This window comes from Mastigoproctus giganteus, chromosome 8, assembly GCF_048544385.1.
Source record: "Mastigoproctus giganteus isolate SK-2022 chromosome 8, ASM4854438v1, whole genome shotgun sequence".
Classification (NCBI taxonomy): domain Eukaryota; kingdom Metazoa; phylum Arthropoda; class Arachnida; order Uropygi; family Thelyphonidae; genus Mastigoproctus; species Mastigoproctus giganteus.
In genome coordinates this window covers 31,712,222-31,729,748 of record NC_143582.1, presented here as the reverse complement: position 1 = coordinate 31,729,748, position 17,527 = coordinate 31,712,222, and positions in this window count along the sequence as shown.

Here is a 17,527-nt window from a genome sequence, read left to right as displayed (position 1 = left end):
AGCAATTTACAGACAGTATACAGGGAGCAATATGGCCTTAGTCTCTGATACTCCCAAAGATAACTCCTACAATGCAGAAATTACTGGTTGTACGCTTATTTGCAGATATTATTGAAAATTGCTGCATAACCAACAAACCAACATTGCAAAAATTACAGTAATTTTCAGAAAATGTGTCTTAACTGCCTTGGCATAAAGAGAGCGAGAACACTCTTTATTGCCGTTATTATCATGAACGGGAGTATGCCCGTTAGCACAGTGCATATTAAGCACCGTCCTCCCAACACCGGATGTAAAAGGCCCGCGTTCGAATTGTTATTGACGCCAGGAACTTTTTTGGGATTACTTGGTCGGTTTCAAGCGCAGATAGGAAGGTTCACCCCCCCCCGCTCCGGAAACTCGGGTTTTTCGTCTATAAATCGTAATTAGGCTTTCACGGCTAATTTGAGTTAATACACCTTATTAAGCAACGCTTGTAATTATGAAGCATGGTACTTCATCCAATTCTGTGGTCCTCCTTGAAAGGTTGCTTGTATTGCACAAAGAACATGTGTTTGTAGAACATTATCCACGTTCGCAAAAGCAAATCAATGCGTCAGAGAAGGAAAAAGTAGTTCAAGCGAATTGAGCTGTTTCCTCAGTGATCTCATTCTGGAAAGAAATCAGAATGGTTTCGTTTCTTGGAATTGGTTTTTGAGACTGACCCTGGCCTATCATACCATTTGCTATCTGGATAATTTTCGACTGGTGAAATTAGCGGTCATAATCAATTTGGAAATATCACCGTTCATTATGGCTGGTATTTGGATATGTACTATATGCATTTTCTGTCGGATTAGCCAATGGCCTTAGACTTTGGCAAATTACAGTGTTTAAAGGTGCTATTTTCCCCTCTGATAGCAGCTTTCAGTTTCCTTGAGTTTGATAACTCATCATCATTGTGTTGTGCATTAGTGTCGAGACAGCGAGTTTAGAATCTGCTTCAGCTGTTGCATTCATTACCTCCCATGGGGAACCGTCAACAAGAAATCGTTCTTGTTGACGGTTATACTAGTTCTTGTAAGTTTGTTTTTTGAACACAATTTTCCTAAGAACGCTTTCCTATTTCAGCAACAGTAACTAAAGAGTGAGCTGAAATTATCCTAATGAATTTTAATTGAAAGATTCAGGGTATAAGGTTCTGAAATTACGTAACGCACGTGATGAGAATGATTTGGATATGAGAGTTGAATTTGCAGAAAAGTTTCTACAAATATGCGAAAATAATGAAAATTTGCCCAATGAAATCTTGCGGTCCGACGGGTTAATTTTGACGATCAGTGGCCATATTAACTGATACAGTAATGTTTATTGTGCCATTGAGAGTTCTGATATACAGGAGCGAGAGTGCAATAGCACGCGCTCTTTGAGTGGCCCGGGGTTCAAGCCCGTGACTGCTAAATACGATTAATGTTTCCTTTATTGTAAACTTCACTGACCTGGTGGTCGTGCCGGAGTATAAACAAGAACATAATTAAAAGGAATTAAACTCTCCAGGTGTTGTTTCTGGAGCCAGCATAAATGTAACTTTAATTTCAGACAGCTTATCAACGAAATTCCTAAATTAAATATCACCATACAAGTACTGTAGATGGGGAGTAACGAAATACTGAAGGTTGACTATATTGTAGAGATTTTGGCATTTCATTAAAACAATTACTCGTTATAAATTTGTTTGGCACAGCCAAACAAATTTAGGCTTGATTAGAGTTTGCTTGTTTAATAAATAAGGTAACGAAAATCTTTGGATGTACGGCCCTATTTATAAAATTTTATTTTTAATTAATGAAATGAACCGCGATCCGTTTTTGGACCACAATATTAAATATTTGAAATTATCTTTCAGTGACATTTCACAGCCGGCATAACTCACCAGGACTGAAGTTTAGGGAGACGCAGAAATGGCGGCTGTGAAATGTCACTGAAAGATAATTTACAGTTTGGAGTTCACAAAAAAAGTTGCAGTTAGCAGGAGCCTCACTTTTATTTCGCGCACGTTTGACATGAAATGCTTTCTGCAGGCAATTAGAATGTGCTCTTTGAAATCGTTTCTTAATATGTCGTTTCGGATGACTTCATGATCCTGACAGAGTTTCTCATTGCTGCTCTTTTCTAGTGGATCGAATTAACGTTTCTTCTGTCCTGAAATAAACAAATAGGCAATCCGAACTCCTCTTTCTTTAATGAGCTCAAATATTTCGCTTTTGGGCGTTTCGATTTCACTCATTGTTTCAGTTGAAATTTGGTACTTAAGATAGGCAAAGGCGATATTGAATGGCCATTTGTTTTCTCAAATTCTTTTTCGAGGCGGATGTGTTTTATATTGCATTGGTTCTTCAGCGGCGCAGGTGTGACCTTCAATTTCGATTCTCGAAAATTAATATAATAGTAACATACGAGAAGGGATCGCATTATTAAAAAAAAAACAAAAATTATTCATTTTATAGGGTATATAACTTCTGTTCATTTCAGACTTGAACGGAGATTTGGCTGGAAAGTCGAAATTCTTATTCTTCACTTTTTATATTCCTCGCTTTAAGAAGTCCTGCTGCAGTTGTTATATGTATTGATCTTATCGGGTCCTGCAATAAATTAAACCAATAAGGTAAGTTTCTCTTCAGTGCAGGTGGAAAATGAACTAGAACCAAACGATTAATTTAAATAACAAAATAAATAAATTTATTAATTATTAAATTTATTAAATTAACTAAAGTATTTCATATTAAGTTTAAAAAGATGGTAAATAGAAAAATATTAAGGAATTTAAGCAGTGAACACAAACATTGCAGTGACAATCAATTTTGGTCGAAAACAGTCAATCTTTATAATTTGTAATTTCATTTAATTGAAATTACAAATTTCATTACTATAGCGCTGTTTTACACTATAGTGACCCGCACCCTAACTGCACTTTGAAGTAATCAAACATAGGGATCTCATCTGTGGATCGGTTGATCCGCCATGGGAAACGTGCTGGTCTGGACGTCTGCTGAGGATGATAAATACCCACTCTCTGTCTTCACATCCATATAATAATAATGTAATAATGAAGATACCGTGTAGCGGAGTAGGTGTTCTTCAGTTTAGCATGGCATTGATATTATACAAGGTATAATTCATTGATACAAGGCACAATATGATATGGGTTTAAATTAACTATATAATATCGGTGTAGATACACCATATGCCTTGCCCATTGAATCTTCAAATACTGTATCATTCTGTAAACCATTTGGCATCTCTCATATTGTGGAACCACTTCGCAACTGTGATGGTATGTTTGCATTATCAGGGTACCTGCCCACCCACCGATGATAGGTCAACAGCTTTGAACCGGTGATCGTCTGGGTGGTAGTATCCACTGAGAATAAATAACAGTAGTCTTCTACACTAGAGAAGCGTTACTTATTCGTAGTGGAGTACCTGGTATCTCGTTGTTGAAGGTAGTCACGATATGAGATACAATTAAAAACGATGCCTTCACACTACGTACGTAGTTTAATTTATGGGTCTGTTGTATTTACACCGATATCATATAGTTAATTTAAATGCACGTCATATTATGCCTTGCGCATTGAATCTTCAAATAAATGTTAGTAGAGTGCAGTTACAAAGTGGTTCCCCCTGCCCCGGTGGAAGCTGTCGGGCTTTAGCGCCCGAGGACACGATACACGGAAAAACAATCGTTTTATAGGTCAAATTGGCGCCTCTGAAATAGTTTTTAGTGAGGGTACCCTTCCTCCCGAAAGAAAAATTCCTGTGTGCGCGAAGTAGTGTTCTATGTGGGTTTTCCTTTTATATATATTCTCTGTTCATCTGTATTTATTTATAAAAATACTTTATTTAAAATACTTTCTTAATTCTTTCTATAAAAATATTCGTTATTTTTCATTAATGTAAAGTATCCACAGACCGCATGTGACATGCAGGGCTTAGTCAGAGGAGGACTATACCTTCTTTTGACTTTGCTTCTCCGTTGTGGTTTACCCGTGGAGTAATTGTGCTGCTTAGTTACTGTATGGAACGTGACTATGTTTTGACAAGTATTAATTAGGTTCTCTTTGGCAAATATCAACGCAGAGTTTATGAAAATATTTAAAAGCATATATCCATTCTTCTGTCTTTACTTCAGGGAAGAATTATACGAGGTTTATGCTTCTCTTGTAAGTTTTCTTTCTTTCTTTGTTGTTACTAACTTAATTCGCTTGAAATAAAAAAAAAAAAAAATAAATGACCCGGAACAGCAGATTGTGCTATCGGGTAGATGTCGTAAAAATAACTCATTTTATAGGATTAAATAAATAATATCAGTTCATTGGTTTCCAACTATTATTCGTGTCAACGCAACTGATATTGACAAGGAATTGACCCTGTACGGTCGAAGGCAGAGGGGATTACACGGTAGAATCACACTTTAACAACAGTTATGGCGACAAAATCCATAGATAAATACAGTAATTCTATAACTCAATTTGTGGAATTTGTTACTAATAGTCACATGGTTACATATCATCGCACAGTTTGCATTACAGTGATGCCGTATACATTTACATCATATTGATAGTACACAAATAGTGCATATGAGGAAATTTTTGTTATAGAATAAGTAATGTAATTCATGTACAATGCTTATGTGTTTAAGTAGGTAATTTTTTTTCTACTAATTTCTTAGTAACTTCTCTTATATAAAGTTTATTATTCAAGGGAGGAAGAAGATTAATTTCGCGCTTACTTATTTAAGTGTGGGGTAAAGTAGTGATATAAGCGTACTAATTCTATTAGCTTTCGGGATGAGCTAGGGCTTAGATCGATGTTTTTTTTTTTTTTTTTTGGTGGAATTCGAATGTCAGTGTATTACGAAGGAAGAAAACCACTAATTCAACAGCCGACCGAGCTAGCCGGGTGGGTAAAGTGCCTGCCTGGCAACCCAAAGGTCGCGGGTTCGAATCCCGCCTCGGGCTTGGATCGAAGTACTGCAAAAACCTTGGGAGGTGCACTATGGCCACAGAAGCCGATGCGCGAACAACTACCAAAAAAAAAAAAAAAAAAAAAAAACTAATTCAACAGAAACTTTAAAAACGCAGATAATGGGCTTACTATTAATAAGTTTCCTTAATTGGATTAAATTAATATTTGAATCCTAGAAATAATTCACCATAATCCACTCCTCATATTAGCCAATTTTTAGCTCATCTGAATGCAATGGATTAAAATCATAGAACACAGATGCTTGCTTTTTTTTTTTTTTTTTGTAGTTGTTGGCGCATCGGCTTCTGTGGCCATAGTGCACCTCCCAAGGTTTTTGCAGTTCTTTGATCCAAGCCCGAGGCGGCTCGAACTCGCGACCTTTGGGTTGCCAGGGAGGCACTTTACCCACCCGGCTAGCCCGGTCGGCAAACACAGATGCAATGATGTGTATCATTTTAGATTACTGTTGGGAGCATATGAATTACGTTTTGTTTAAGCTTCCAAATTTAAGTCGTATTTTTAGTTCTATTAATATGAGACGTGGAAGAGAAGTTTGGAATCAGAGTAAATTGCAAGGTCTTTTTATAAATATATCTTTTTAATTGTTTAATTCAAAACATGCAAACAGAAGATTGGAACGATAACTTTTGTGAGGCACATGTGCAGATTTTTAAAAATCAATATTCAGACAAAAGAAGGTGAAACGAAAGAGGACTCTGCAGAGGATATCATTTATGGTCTTGTCACGGATGGGATATCGTAGAGAAACTTGGGGATACGAGAGGAGGACTCTGCAGAGGATATCATTTATTGTCTTATTATTCAAAACAGCCTGTGTAGCAGTATTAAAAATAAGAGCAATTTTAACATCGTTATTATATGCAAGTAATGACACAATAATAATTAAGAGTGGTGAAAAGTGCAAACAGGAGCGTCGATTACGTAAGTCATCTGTAATTGTTTCAGGTGGGAGGTGAAATAGCAATATGTCGCCAGTCTTTCATTAGGTTCGGCCTACCTGATTTGGAAGAGGATAAATCATATAGGAGAAAAATATCTCTGGGCAGGGCAGTTGCTAAATAAATTACTTAAATAAAATAAATATTTTTTTGTTTTTACCCGCGGACGACTATACAGGGTCAGAGGAGTTCGCAAGATAGAAAGTATACAAGAATAGCACCGTATTTAATAGTCACTCATTACGTACCCTCGCACTTGCCACTTCACTATGACAGCTTGTTAGGACTCTAGAATATAGAAGACTGAAGAATTTTAAGACACGATTAGGAATAAGGTCCTACCCTACTATGTCAAATGCGAAGTATGCGCTCATGACCTTGAAAGAATGTTGAATAAATACAGAGGAATATGATATTGTTTGAATTTATAGAAGAAACACTGAATATTGCGTTGGTTAGTATTAAAATGAAATATGTTAATATACCTAATGTGTTAATAGTACTAGGTTAACTGTTAAAATTAGTACAATACCGTAATGTTTACGCTGTTATGGCTTTAAAACAGGAACAAGAAGTCACTGGTGATAGTGATCTAACGTAACGGGTTCGGACTCCTCTTCATTTCAGGTTTCCATTATAATGGAATGCTGCAATGCTAATGTTTAGCGAGATATATCTCGCTACGTATCACTTTAAAGCGAGCGCAAAGTTTGTGCTTTAAAAAAATAAAGCTAATGCGTTTTATTAACGGTTCAAGTAATATTTTCCTTGGAAATATGTTTAGCAGTTCTAAAGCAATTGAAATTTGTCTGGTTAGTCATGCTAACATCAAATGTATTGTCTTGAAAATATTTTTCACTTTGAAATATTACAGTCAAAAAACAAAGGCATATGATCAATTGAAAATTATATAAAAAGAAAATATCCTGTAACGTAAGAGTACAGTTAGTATTGTTAGTTAAAATTAAGCATAGTATCGCTTTGTTTCTCGTGGGGAAATTAAATATGATTTAAACTGAGAGAATTATGATGCTCTCTAATTAATAGAAGTTTACCTTTGATAGAAAACTGGAGGTGAAATGAATCCAGCTTAAATATCAAAATATAGAACTATACTTAAGTATTGTTATACATTATATTGAGTGGCCACTTCATTAAGTACACTTGCCCTTTCCACAAAATGGAGGAGTCTTTCAGTAGCAGCATCTGAAGACCATATACATGCGATATAAAACGAATGAGCTGATATGTAGGGTTGCTCTAAGAATACAAGTGGGAGAATGGACAAGCTGAAAGATTTAAGTGATTCTGAATGTGACATGGCAGTCAGTGCCAGACGAGCTATTATCAATGAGTAGCTTGGAAACTGCAACTCTATTGGATTTTTCGCGTACGGCTGTCTGAGGTGATCCAGTGGGGATTGTGTATGTTCGGAAACAGTTCGGTGATGAGAGAGGCCAACAGAGGATGAGAAGACTTGTGCAAGGTAAAAGAAGGGCTACAGGCAGTCAAATTACAACCCAGTACAACGGTGGTAACCAGAGGAATTTCAGAACGTACAATTCTTCATACCTAGTCACGGATGGAGTATCGTAGCCGAAGACCGAATCGGGTTCCACTCCTGTCAGCAAAAATCAAGAAGGTACGGATACAGTGATTTCAGGAACACCAACACTGGACAGTGGAGGAACACGTTTCTTAGTGTGCTCTGATAGGAGGACCACAAGAATATGGCAAAAACAGCATGAGTCCAATGGACGTATTCTCACAGGGGTTGATAATACAGGCAGCGTTGTATGGCGTGGGGAATGTTTTTGTGGTTTCCATTGGATCCCTTTATCACTAGAGCAACTTTTTGATACCACAGGTTATCTGGGAATCGTTTCCGACCAGGCACATCCCTTCATGTTTGCAGTATATCTATCTGTGAATGGATATTTCTATGAATAGTGTGTCATGTTACAACTCCAGATTTGTAGAGAACTCGTTTCAGCAACTTGAGAATGAATTCAGCCTACGCCTAATGCGATCGCTCCCCCAGTCACCAATATTAATCCAATTACGCATTTGTGGGATGGTGGAACGTGCTCTTTGAAATAGAGGACTGTATCTATACAATTTGCAACAACTTTGGGAAGAAATTGAGTCAACTGTGGCAGGCTATCTATACCGCATTGAGTCCATTTCACGACAAATCCAGATTGGTCTGAGGGCTGAAGTGAGACCTACTCGCTAACTAATGGGTGACCTAATAAAGTGGCCACTCAGTGAAAATTTTTAAAATCATACTCATTAAGCAAATGAGTTTAACTAAATCTGAACTTATTGCATAATTTCAGGTCACCATGATGTCATCGCTGTGTGTGTATATAATTTTCCTTGGTCTTCTAACAGGTAAGTGTGACAAATAATGCTTTAAGCTCTCTTAAATAGCGCCAAAATTTACAAAAAGTAAACATATGAATAAATATTAAATTTCTTGGGTGTAAATTCGTTAACTAAGTGATCTTACTAAATAATTTAAATAACTCCTATTTTAATATTACATAAAATAACAAGAGAATTTTCGTCCTGTCCATAATGGTGGCAACCCCAATTTTATACTTCTTTTAAGGTTTATTATTTTATCTTTTTTACTCACCAAATCCTTCACAGTTAACCAAATGTAATTGTATTTCTCAACTACCTTGCACAGTTTCAAAGAGGATAGGTTTTCGAGTTCCCAAGTTTATATTACAATAAGTTTAATATTTTCAATATTTGTATATAATATTGGTGTAAACACACCGTAGACAACTCTTAAACAAAAACTCCATTAGTAGTTTGAAGGGCGGCATTTTATCTGTATTTCATATTGTGCTCTTCCTTCACAACGAGTTGGCATGTATTGCACTACCTCGAATAAGTAAAGGTAAGGTAAGTTGTTGTTTTGGTTGTTAGGAGCAGTAGCAACTAAGGCCATATTGCTCCGGATAAGGTAAGCTGCAGCCATTATCAACTCACTGCAGGATGGAAGCCTCCTCAACAATTCATGCTGAGAGAAAATGGACCATAATCTGCCACGCTGGTCCAGTGGTGGTTGGAAGATCGACCGTATTTAGCAGTAAGGGGCTTTGAACCCCGGTCTACTCAAAGAGCGTGTGCTACATCACTCCCGCTCTTGACCACTCGGCTACGGAGGTAACGCTTCACTAAGTAGTCTTCTCTTTTAGCGAAGCGTTACTTATTCGAGGTAGTGCAATACATGGCAACTCGTTGTGAAGGAAGAGCACAATATGAGATACAGATAAAATGATGCCCTTCAAACTACTAACGTAGTTTTTGTTTAAGAGTTGTCTATGGTGTGTTTACACCAATATTACATAGATTATTATACTCTTAAAGATAATGTTGCATTTAATTTCACTTAAATATTTTCAATATTTGTAGAAAACTGAATGAGCCATAAATTTTGAATAAGGAGTTTTTAATTAATTAATTATTATTTTTTAAGTTGGATGAACAAGTAATACATAACAAAATTAGTGCTCAAACAAATTGTGTGGCACAATTTTAAACATTTGGACAGGCATTTGGAGGGAATGGTGTGAATTTTTTTTTTTTTTTTTTTTTTGGCTGATGCTGCATAAGCTCATACACATGCTTTCTTGCATCACATGCCACTACTACTACTACTACCACAGAACAATAACCTTTCATTTCGAACAATGACGTCCTAGATTCGATTAAGCAGCAACCTAGAGTAACGTTAATTGTTGACAAAGTTTAAATTCTCTATTCAAGGTAAAGAAAGTAGCCATTTTTTAAAGAGGAGGATTTTCACTGCAGAGTGTAATGACAAAAATAAAACCAATCAGCCTAACGTGATAAAATTCTCTCTTTTTATATGTGAATAATCGTGTAACCTTTCATTTTTGTGCAGTTTTAGATCTTTGATCTAAAACTGCACAAAAACTGCACTTTAGATCTTTACAAGAGTTGCAACGATGGTATCGTGCAAATGTCCGAAAATGCTTTATTTCTGAATTAGTATACACGAAGGTGATTTGAAACAATTATCTGAAATTATTATTATTATCATCTCTTTATTCACCTTAGGTTCACCCCCTGAACAGCCTAGGACTAGGAGGGTGTACAAATATATTTTTTTTTATATACAGCATACAATTTTATACAAATTTTCGATATTTAAAATTATCACATTAATTAAAAAATTATATTTACTTAATAGCAAGCAACGATTAACTTTAAAATAAAATTGATATTAAATTAACATTGTAATTATATATACAGCTTGATCTACACATCATTTCCTCGATCATTTTCATTACAATTTGCTTAGCTTTTATATAAATAAAACTCAAATTTTATAGTAGTTCTTGTTATTTGGTCCACATATCGTCCATAATTTGGCTTCTGTATGTTCTATTTTTTCCACCCACACTTATTTGGATCTGTGTAGAAGGTGTTGGATCGTATTACACGGGAACATTCCTTTTAAAGAGTCCAGGTTAGTGAGCTTCATCCTAAGTGGAGGGTGCCAACTCTGGTGGTTTCCATTTCTTGCTTTTGGGAGTGAGATAATATCTTCCATCGATGGGGCATCGATCTGGCAGGTTAGCAAATGTGGACAGATTTTTTTTGAGAACATTGAATTTCCAAGGGGATCATGCCTAGCTTGACTAGAAGAATAGATTTGGAGATGGTGAATGGGATCCCTCCCAGACGGTTCAGCCACCGCAGAATCCAGTATTCCCTCGTCAGGAATCTGTTACGCAGAGAGGCAGGTGCAGAGGACCAGATTTCAGAGGCATATAGATTTATCGGAGTGAGACACTTATCAATGTATTGACAAATCAATTGATGTTGTGGCAGCCTACAAGCTCCTGGCGGATAGAGATAACATCGGTATTTTCGCAAATTCAATAACATAGAGTTTACTACCCGTTTATAATTGCTTGCAGTAACAGATAAGCTCGATAAACCGGAAAGTGCAAATTGTTTCTCATGGTCGTGGCCTCCAGAAATGTGCTTTCTGGAGGCCACGACCACACTATCTGATAAGAGTACATTATTGTCACTTACACCTTAAAAGAATATTATTTATTCATGGATTTTGTTACCATTAACAGAAAGAACAAGTTTGGCCAGGTTTCTGGATGTTGTGCCCGACCAAGAAGAACACCGACTAAAGAAAAGAGGGTAAGTGTCTCTTTACCATTTCCTATTTACTCTATTCATTGTTATACTTCAATTTTGCAAATATCGATTGGAATATGCCCTTCCTAGGAGACACTTATATCTCCAGATGAGGTTGAATTTGCCAAAATGTAATAAGTGATAATTATTATTATTAAGAATTTATCATTAATTTTTAATGATATATTTTTTTCGCAGTATTGTGCCATTCCACTACTAAGTCAAAGAAAATATACTCTTAAAATTTTTTTAGCGCATATCCGTGATGGTATATGTTCTAAAATTTACTCGTTCTTCTCAGCAGAAACCAGGGTTACGCTCATTAATACACACACTAGCCAAAAAAAAAAAAAAAAAAAAAAAACGAACCTTTATTCAGTATCGAATAAACGCTCGTATTTGCTGTTATTCGAAATAAAGGACTGACTTTGTTTCGAATAACAGCAAATGTGCGGCGCGGCATTGATTCTACAAGGTGTTTTAGTGCGTTCTTGTCTTATTGTACCCATTCTTCCAGCAAAGTTGAAGGAAGACTTCGTTGTCGAATAGTTCACCCCCAGCATATCCCACACGTTCTCAGCAGGCTTGAAATCAGGTGAATGTGGAGAGCCAGGGAAGATGGTGGAAATCCTTGTCACTGAATCATTCTAGCGTGATTCTGACAAAATGCGCTGTTGCATTTCATCCATCAAGTGGCCATCACCTTCGGGATGAAAGTGTAATATTGCAGGGTGCAGTAGATCTGATACAAAATTCAGGTACTCCCTGAAAGACATTCGACCTTCCACCGGTATCAACGGACCGAGTCCATGCCAACAAAACATTCCCCATACCTTGAGACACCTGCGGATGCTTTGGTTGTCTTAACAATGCAAGCAGAGTCCATCGCTTCGTGAGGTTTTCGGAAAACTCTGCCTATCATCAGTGTAAAACCAAGTGTATCGTGATTCGTCTGACCACATCACTTTCTTCCATTGTTCCACTGTCCAATTCACGACGTTCTCGGCGCCACCGTAAGCCGAGTTTTTCTATCTTTCTCCAAAAAAAAAAAAAAAAAAAAAATGGCTTCCAAATAGGCAGGCAACTGCCAATACCAAAATTTTTCGATCCCCTGCCTGTGGTAGGGATTGAAATAGGGCAGTTCTGGGCTTGGTTGAATTCAGATGTTATTTGCTGCACACTGGATGTCTTATTTTTCCGTTCAGCCCTGTTTAGAGTACGGCTTCGCTTTTGGAGTATTGTTTTTCTGCCAAACTTACGTCTTTGAGATGTGGAAGAATCGCTTGCTTTCCAGTCATTAAAAACCTTTGAGATGAGAAATCAGTTATGTTATTCGTTTCTTGAATCGTGACTCCTGCTGATCGTGCACCCACGATAAGACCTTTTTTCAAAGTTTGATCGATCACGCGTTTTTTTCCATTCTGGCTTCAGGTTTCAAATTACTGCAGTCGAACAGCCAGTGCAATCGTTATATTGAACGCGGCAACAAGTCATCACCCACGTCACAGTGTACTTTGTATCTATTTGCATTTGCTCTGTCTGTTACTGTCGTAATACAAAGGTTCGTATTTTTTGGCCAATGTGTGTAAATGCTGCTGTACTTCTCAAATACCATTGCTCTCACAAATCACATGTGTTCTGTTATCATAAGTTACCTGGTGCACACCATTGGTGGGAATACAGAGATAAATGGATAGCATTGAAAAATACAGTATGTCAGAAGCAATTTTTAGTAATTGGAAATTGTTATTATATTAACTCAAAAAAATATAAACGAAAGAGTAAAATTTACGCATTCTTGCAAATCACGATTCTTATTTTAAGTTTTCTACATAACATTGTAACTAAATTAAAATTAATAGTACAATCAGTATCAGCCATATAGTGGAATGAAGCCACAGGTTTCACCACCAGCCTAAAATAAAATAAACAATAAAAAATATATAAAAAATGTAAAAGCAAGTAAGCTACCTGTTTATTTCCCTCCTCACGGAGGCACTTATCCGAGCCGACTTTTAAATTTACACAAGCCCCAACACCCACCGAGGTAACTTATTCTAGCAATTAACAACTCGCTGGCTAAAAGAAAACTTTCTATAATCAAGTATAAACCCCTTTTTCCTGATTTAAATTTATATTCCTCTCGCTCTAGAATCATTTATAACAGTGAAAATTTCGCCTTCATTCGTTTTTACTATCCGTTCTTAGTGTTTTAGACCTCGATCAGTCCCTTCTAAGGTGCCTCGTTGCGAAGCTCTTCCAATATTTGTAGCCCGTATACTGGAAGTTTGCAAGTCTCACATGCAATGTCTCGTCTCTAGATGCTTTCAACAAACTCTTCTTTTTATGTGCTGTCTCCCAATTGCCTTGCAGTAGGAGATTATAATCTCTTTACTTCTACAAGCAAAATTTTGATAAATCGTTGAGACAACACGATGGGCCTTCCTTGCTTTGTCTTGCCTTCCTCATCTACACGGCTCAAAGAACATGTCCGCCTCTATCGCCACTCCCGAATCTCTTCTTTCTTTGTTTTTAATTCAACTCCAGTCACAGTAATCCCAAATGTATAAGTTATTTTGGGGTTGCTGTTCCTCAAGTGCAAAGCTATATTTTGCTGCATTAAAACATACCTGCCACTTTTCTGACCATTATTGAAGCCTATCCAAGTTGTCTGAAAGGAGTGCTAATTGTTAACCACTTTCTCGACTTTTACATCATCTTGAAATTTTGACATCACACCTTCTATCCTTTCGCTGATGTTATTTAAGAAATTCAGAAAAAACAGTTGTTGAAGAAACAATCTTTGTGGACCCCACTTCTAACGTTAGCCCGGTCTGAAAAGCAACGTTCCATATCACAAACCTCAGCCACCCTACAGTTCATCTTAAAATCGCACCTCTGATCTCAACATATTCCAGCATATAGAGCAACCTCTCTTAAGGGATTCAGTCAAATGGTTTGCTAAAATGCGAATAAACAATATTGTTTGTAAGTATAAATAATATACAAATAAACAATAGGATGAACAATAAACATAAGGGCATAGCAGTTAAACTCAAACTCGGCAGTATCAATTTTCTGTCGACAACGCTGCTTCTAACACCTTTTCTTTAACGAAGGGTGTTCTGAAGGGTTCCTCCCTTGGCTCATTATTATTTAATGTATATATCAGTGACATAGTCGCACATTTTGAGACATCGCCTATTAAATTATTGTCTTACGCAGATGACACTAAGCTCAACGTCGCTTTTCTTCCGGTATAATTGAAATAATCAAATTTTCTGTCATGTTTAATCACTATCTATACGCTTTCAATAACTTATTGTTTTATTTATATACAGATGTATATTCTGTATGTACAGTAAATTCCCGACTTACGTAAGTTTTTGCCGGCCGATGCAAACTTAAAAAAAATCGTTGAAACGTATTCTGCATCCCGTTGGAATAAATGGAGGTATCGTGAAACTATTGTAACGTGAACCCAAAACACTTTTTTTTTTTTTTTTGTAATTCGTTCCAAGTCCGTGGAAGTTGAAAATTTCGCTATATTACTAAGCTATTTATCTCTCTAAAACGTCATATTTATAATGGAAATTGCACTACCCTTTCATCATTGTCATATGTTCCCGTTATAAGAATCAATTTTGAACGCCTTTGTAATATTTTTCTAAAGCAAGTTTCTGGAGGTCACGACCAAAAATAAATAAAAACAATTTGCACTTTTCGATTTATTGGGCTTTTCTGTTACTGCGTCTAATTATAAACGGGTGGTGATAAACTCGATCTTATTGCATTTCCGATACTACCGATAACTGCAATTGTGTGGGTTTTTACGCTATTATGGTGAAATGTGTTACCTTTACTAAAATCTTCAATCGTATAAAACACAAATTTTCAGAAACTTCTCTTCATTCCTATTTACATATTACAATGTTGAAGGGAAAGCGACCAACGAAAAGTGCAAGTGGTGGTAGTGACAGGAAACGAAACAAAATTGATTTAGAAATGAAGATGAAAACAGAACAAAGTTTGTCATCTATTGCAAGGGAATTTAGGTCTCACTGCTTCAACGACGAATACTGTTTTAAAGGACAGTGCGCGTATAAAAGAACATGTCAAAGGATCAACGCACTTAAGATCAACAGTGATCACAAAATAGCGTTCCGGTGCTATATCGAAGATGGAACAACCGTTAATAATATGGATGAAATATCAGATTCAGAAGCGAGTTTACCTGAGCCCAATGGCCATTCAAGCAAAAGCAACAAGTATTTATAAAGATATTAAGGATAAGTACAGCGAACCCCAACCCAAGTTCGTGGCAAGCAACGAGTTGTTTAATGTAGAATCGAACCAAGGCAGGTACATGTTGTGGGATCTTCTCTTCGGTAAGGTAGCATCGATTATTTTAACTACTAACTCGAAAATAATTATTCCGTATCATGTAACGTTTCCAATTTTAGAAAATGAGGCTCGTCAGCAGGGTTAAAGTTTATTCTGGCGCCACCTGGGCCTTGGCGCTGTGTCTGTGTAACTTCGCGCATCACGACCCACACGAAAGGTAATTTGCCGTGTTGATCATAATTCTAAGATCCGACCTGTTTTCAACTGCGTCAGCTTCGCCTTATATAACGTCGCCTTACACATATTAACGGAATTGCACACCCACAGATCGTATTTGTTCACCGTTTTGTTTGCCTACTAGCGTCTGCACACGTTTTTATCGTATTTTCACCCTCCTACGTCATAGTAGTAACACAGGTTATTTACGATTTACTGCGCCGATAAGCCTTCGTTTCGCCAATCGTTTACGATCGTATACGACTATGTCGAAGTTATACATGCAATATTCAGATAAATTCGTCCATTCTTTCTATGGGGAGCAGTTTCAGTGATGAGCAGTATTTCTCACACCTTTAGTAGTGCCTCCCCTCAGTTGATTTGTAGTTTCGCCACTGGCCATTCGTTTTGAGAGGTCTCGATTCGAATCCTGTCGGAGACGAGGAATTCCTATATGCCTCTTCAATCGGGGCTGTAGTTAACTTGATACCAAGTAACTAGAGTCCCGATCGGAGGGAAAAGCATCTGTGAACCCTCACAAGGTTCATATCTACCCGGAATCTACAGATGCCTTAGATATACAGTGCCTCCCTAATGCATTACATAAATATTAACAACAATAATAATCTCGAGTGGTGCCTCCGGTACTTTTCTAAATATTAATGATCCCTCCCTTCCCAAACTTCTCCAGCCTCTGTCACGCAGCTGTTCAATTTCTACAGTTTTTCCACTGGCGCAGTATACTTAAATCATTATACTGTACTTCTAAATTTGTCTTCCATCTCTTTCTTCCAAGCCATTTCGAACATGCATGAGCTGGTCAGCATCTACCGATACTTACAGAACCGCCATACACTCGCCGAAGTAATTTGCTTTTGCTTTTCATTGATCCCATCTACATCTGTTCTTTGGAATGGCTTTCCTTCTTGTGTAATTCCCGAAAATTACAATCAGCAGAAATTAAATTCTAACATCAAAAAAGTATTACCTATCTTATAAACTCTCAACTCGCACATAGCAACTGAGTGCTATAAGTTCCAGTAACCTTTCGTTGTTGGAGTTACCGTGGGAAAAAGGAATTAACGACTTTAATGGCGAATGCAAAATGAAAACGTGACCTGTTAAATTTTATTACACCTTATTAATTTGCTACTACAACTAAAGTATAATCTACGGGTAGTCCTAGATATTAAATCTTTGCTGCATTTTAATGCAGTAAATATTAATGGTCTGGATTTTTTATATTCAACTCTTTTAAACATTACGAGATACGTTTATTTTTAATATGAGTTCTGAAAATATTTTGCTTGGGCGGAATAATAACTATTAAATAAATTTTTTTACTTTTGGACAGGGTTCACCTGGATGGAGCGCTTGCCGTGAAAATGAAAGTGAAAGCAGGCTGCGTCTGTAAAGTAAATGTCAAGTGCGTTTGCCCGTCACCTTCCCCAAAGTAAGTATCGGTATAATTCATTGATTACATATTCATTACTATATTCAGTGATCACTGAATTATGACCACCCCATCTGTAATGGACTGTGCCACATAGCTCGCAGTATAAACAGCCGAACAGCTTCGTACGCTAGAGCATAATTTGCATCTGGTCCTGCAAGTCAAAGGATAAAGTAGCAGTTTATGGGACGTAGTGACTAGTGAACTTAACTTGTCCGTAGCGACTGCTTATCTCGAGTAAAGGCAATAGTGAACAGGGGAGTTTGGTGCCATCACAGGATGATATCCAAACATGTGAAATTTCGAACCTACCGACTTTTGGACTCTTATCGTTATACGGACTGGTAGT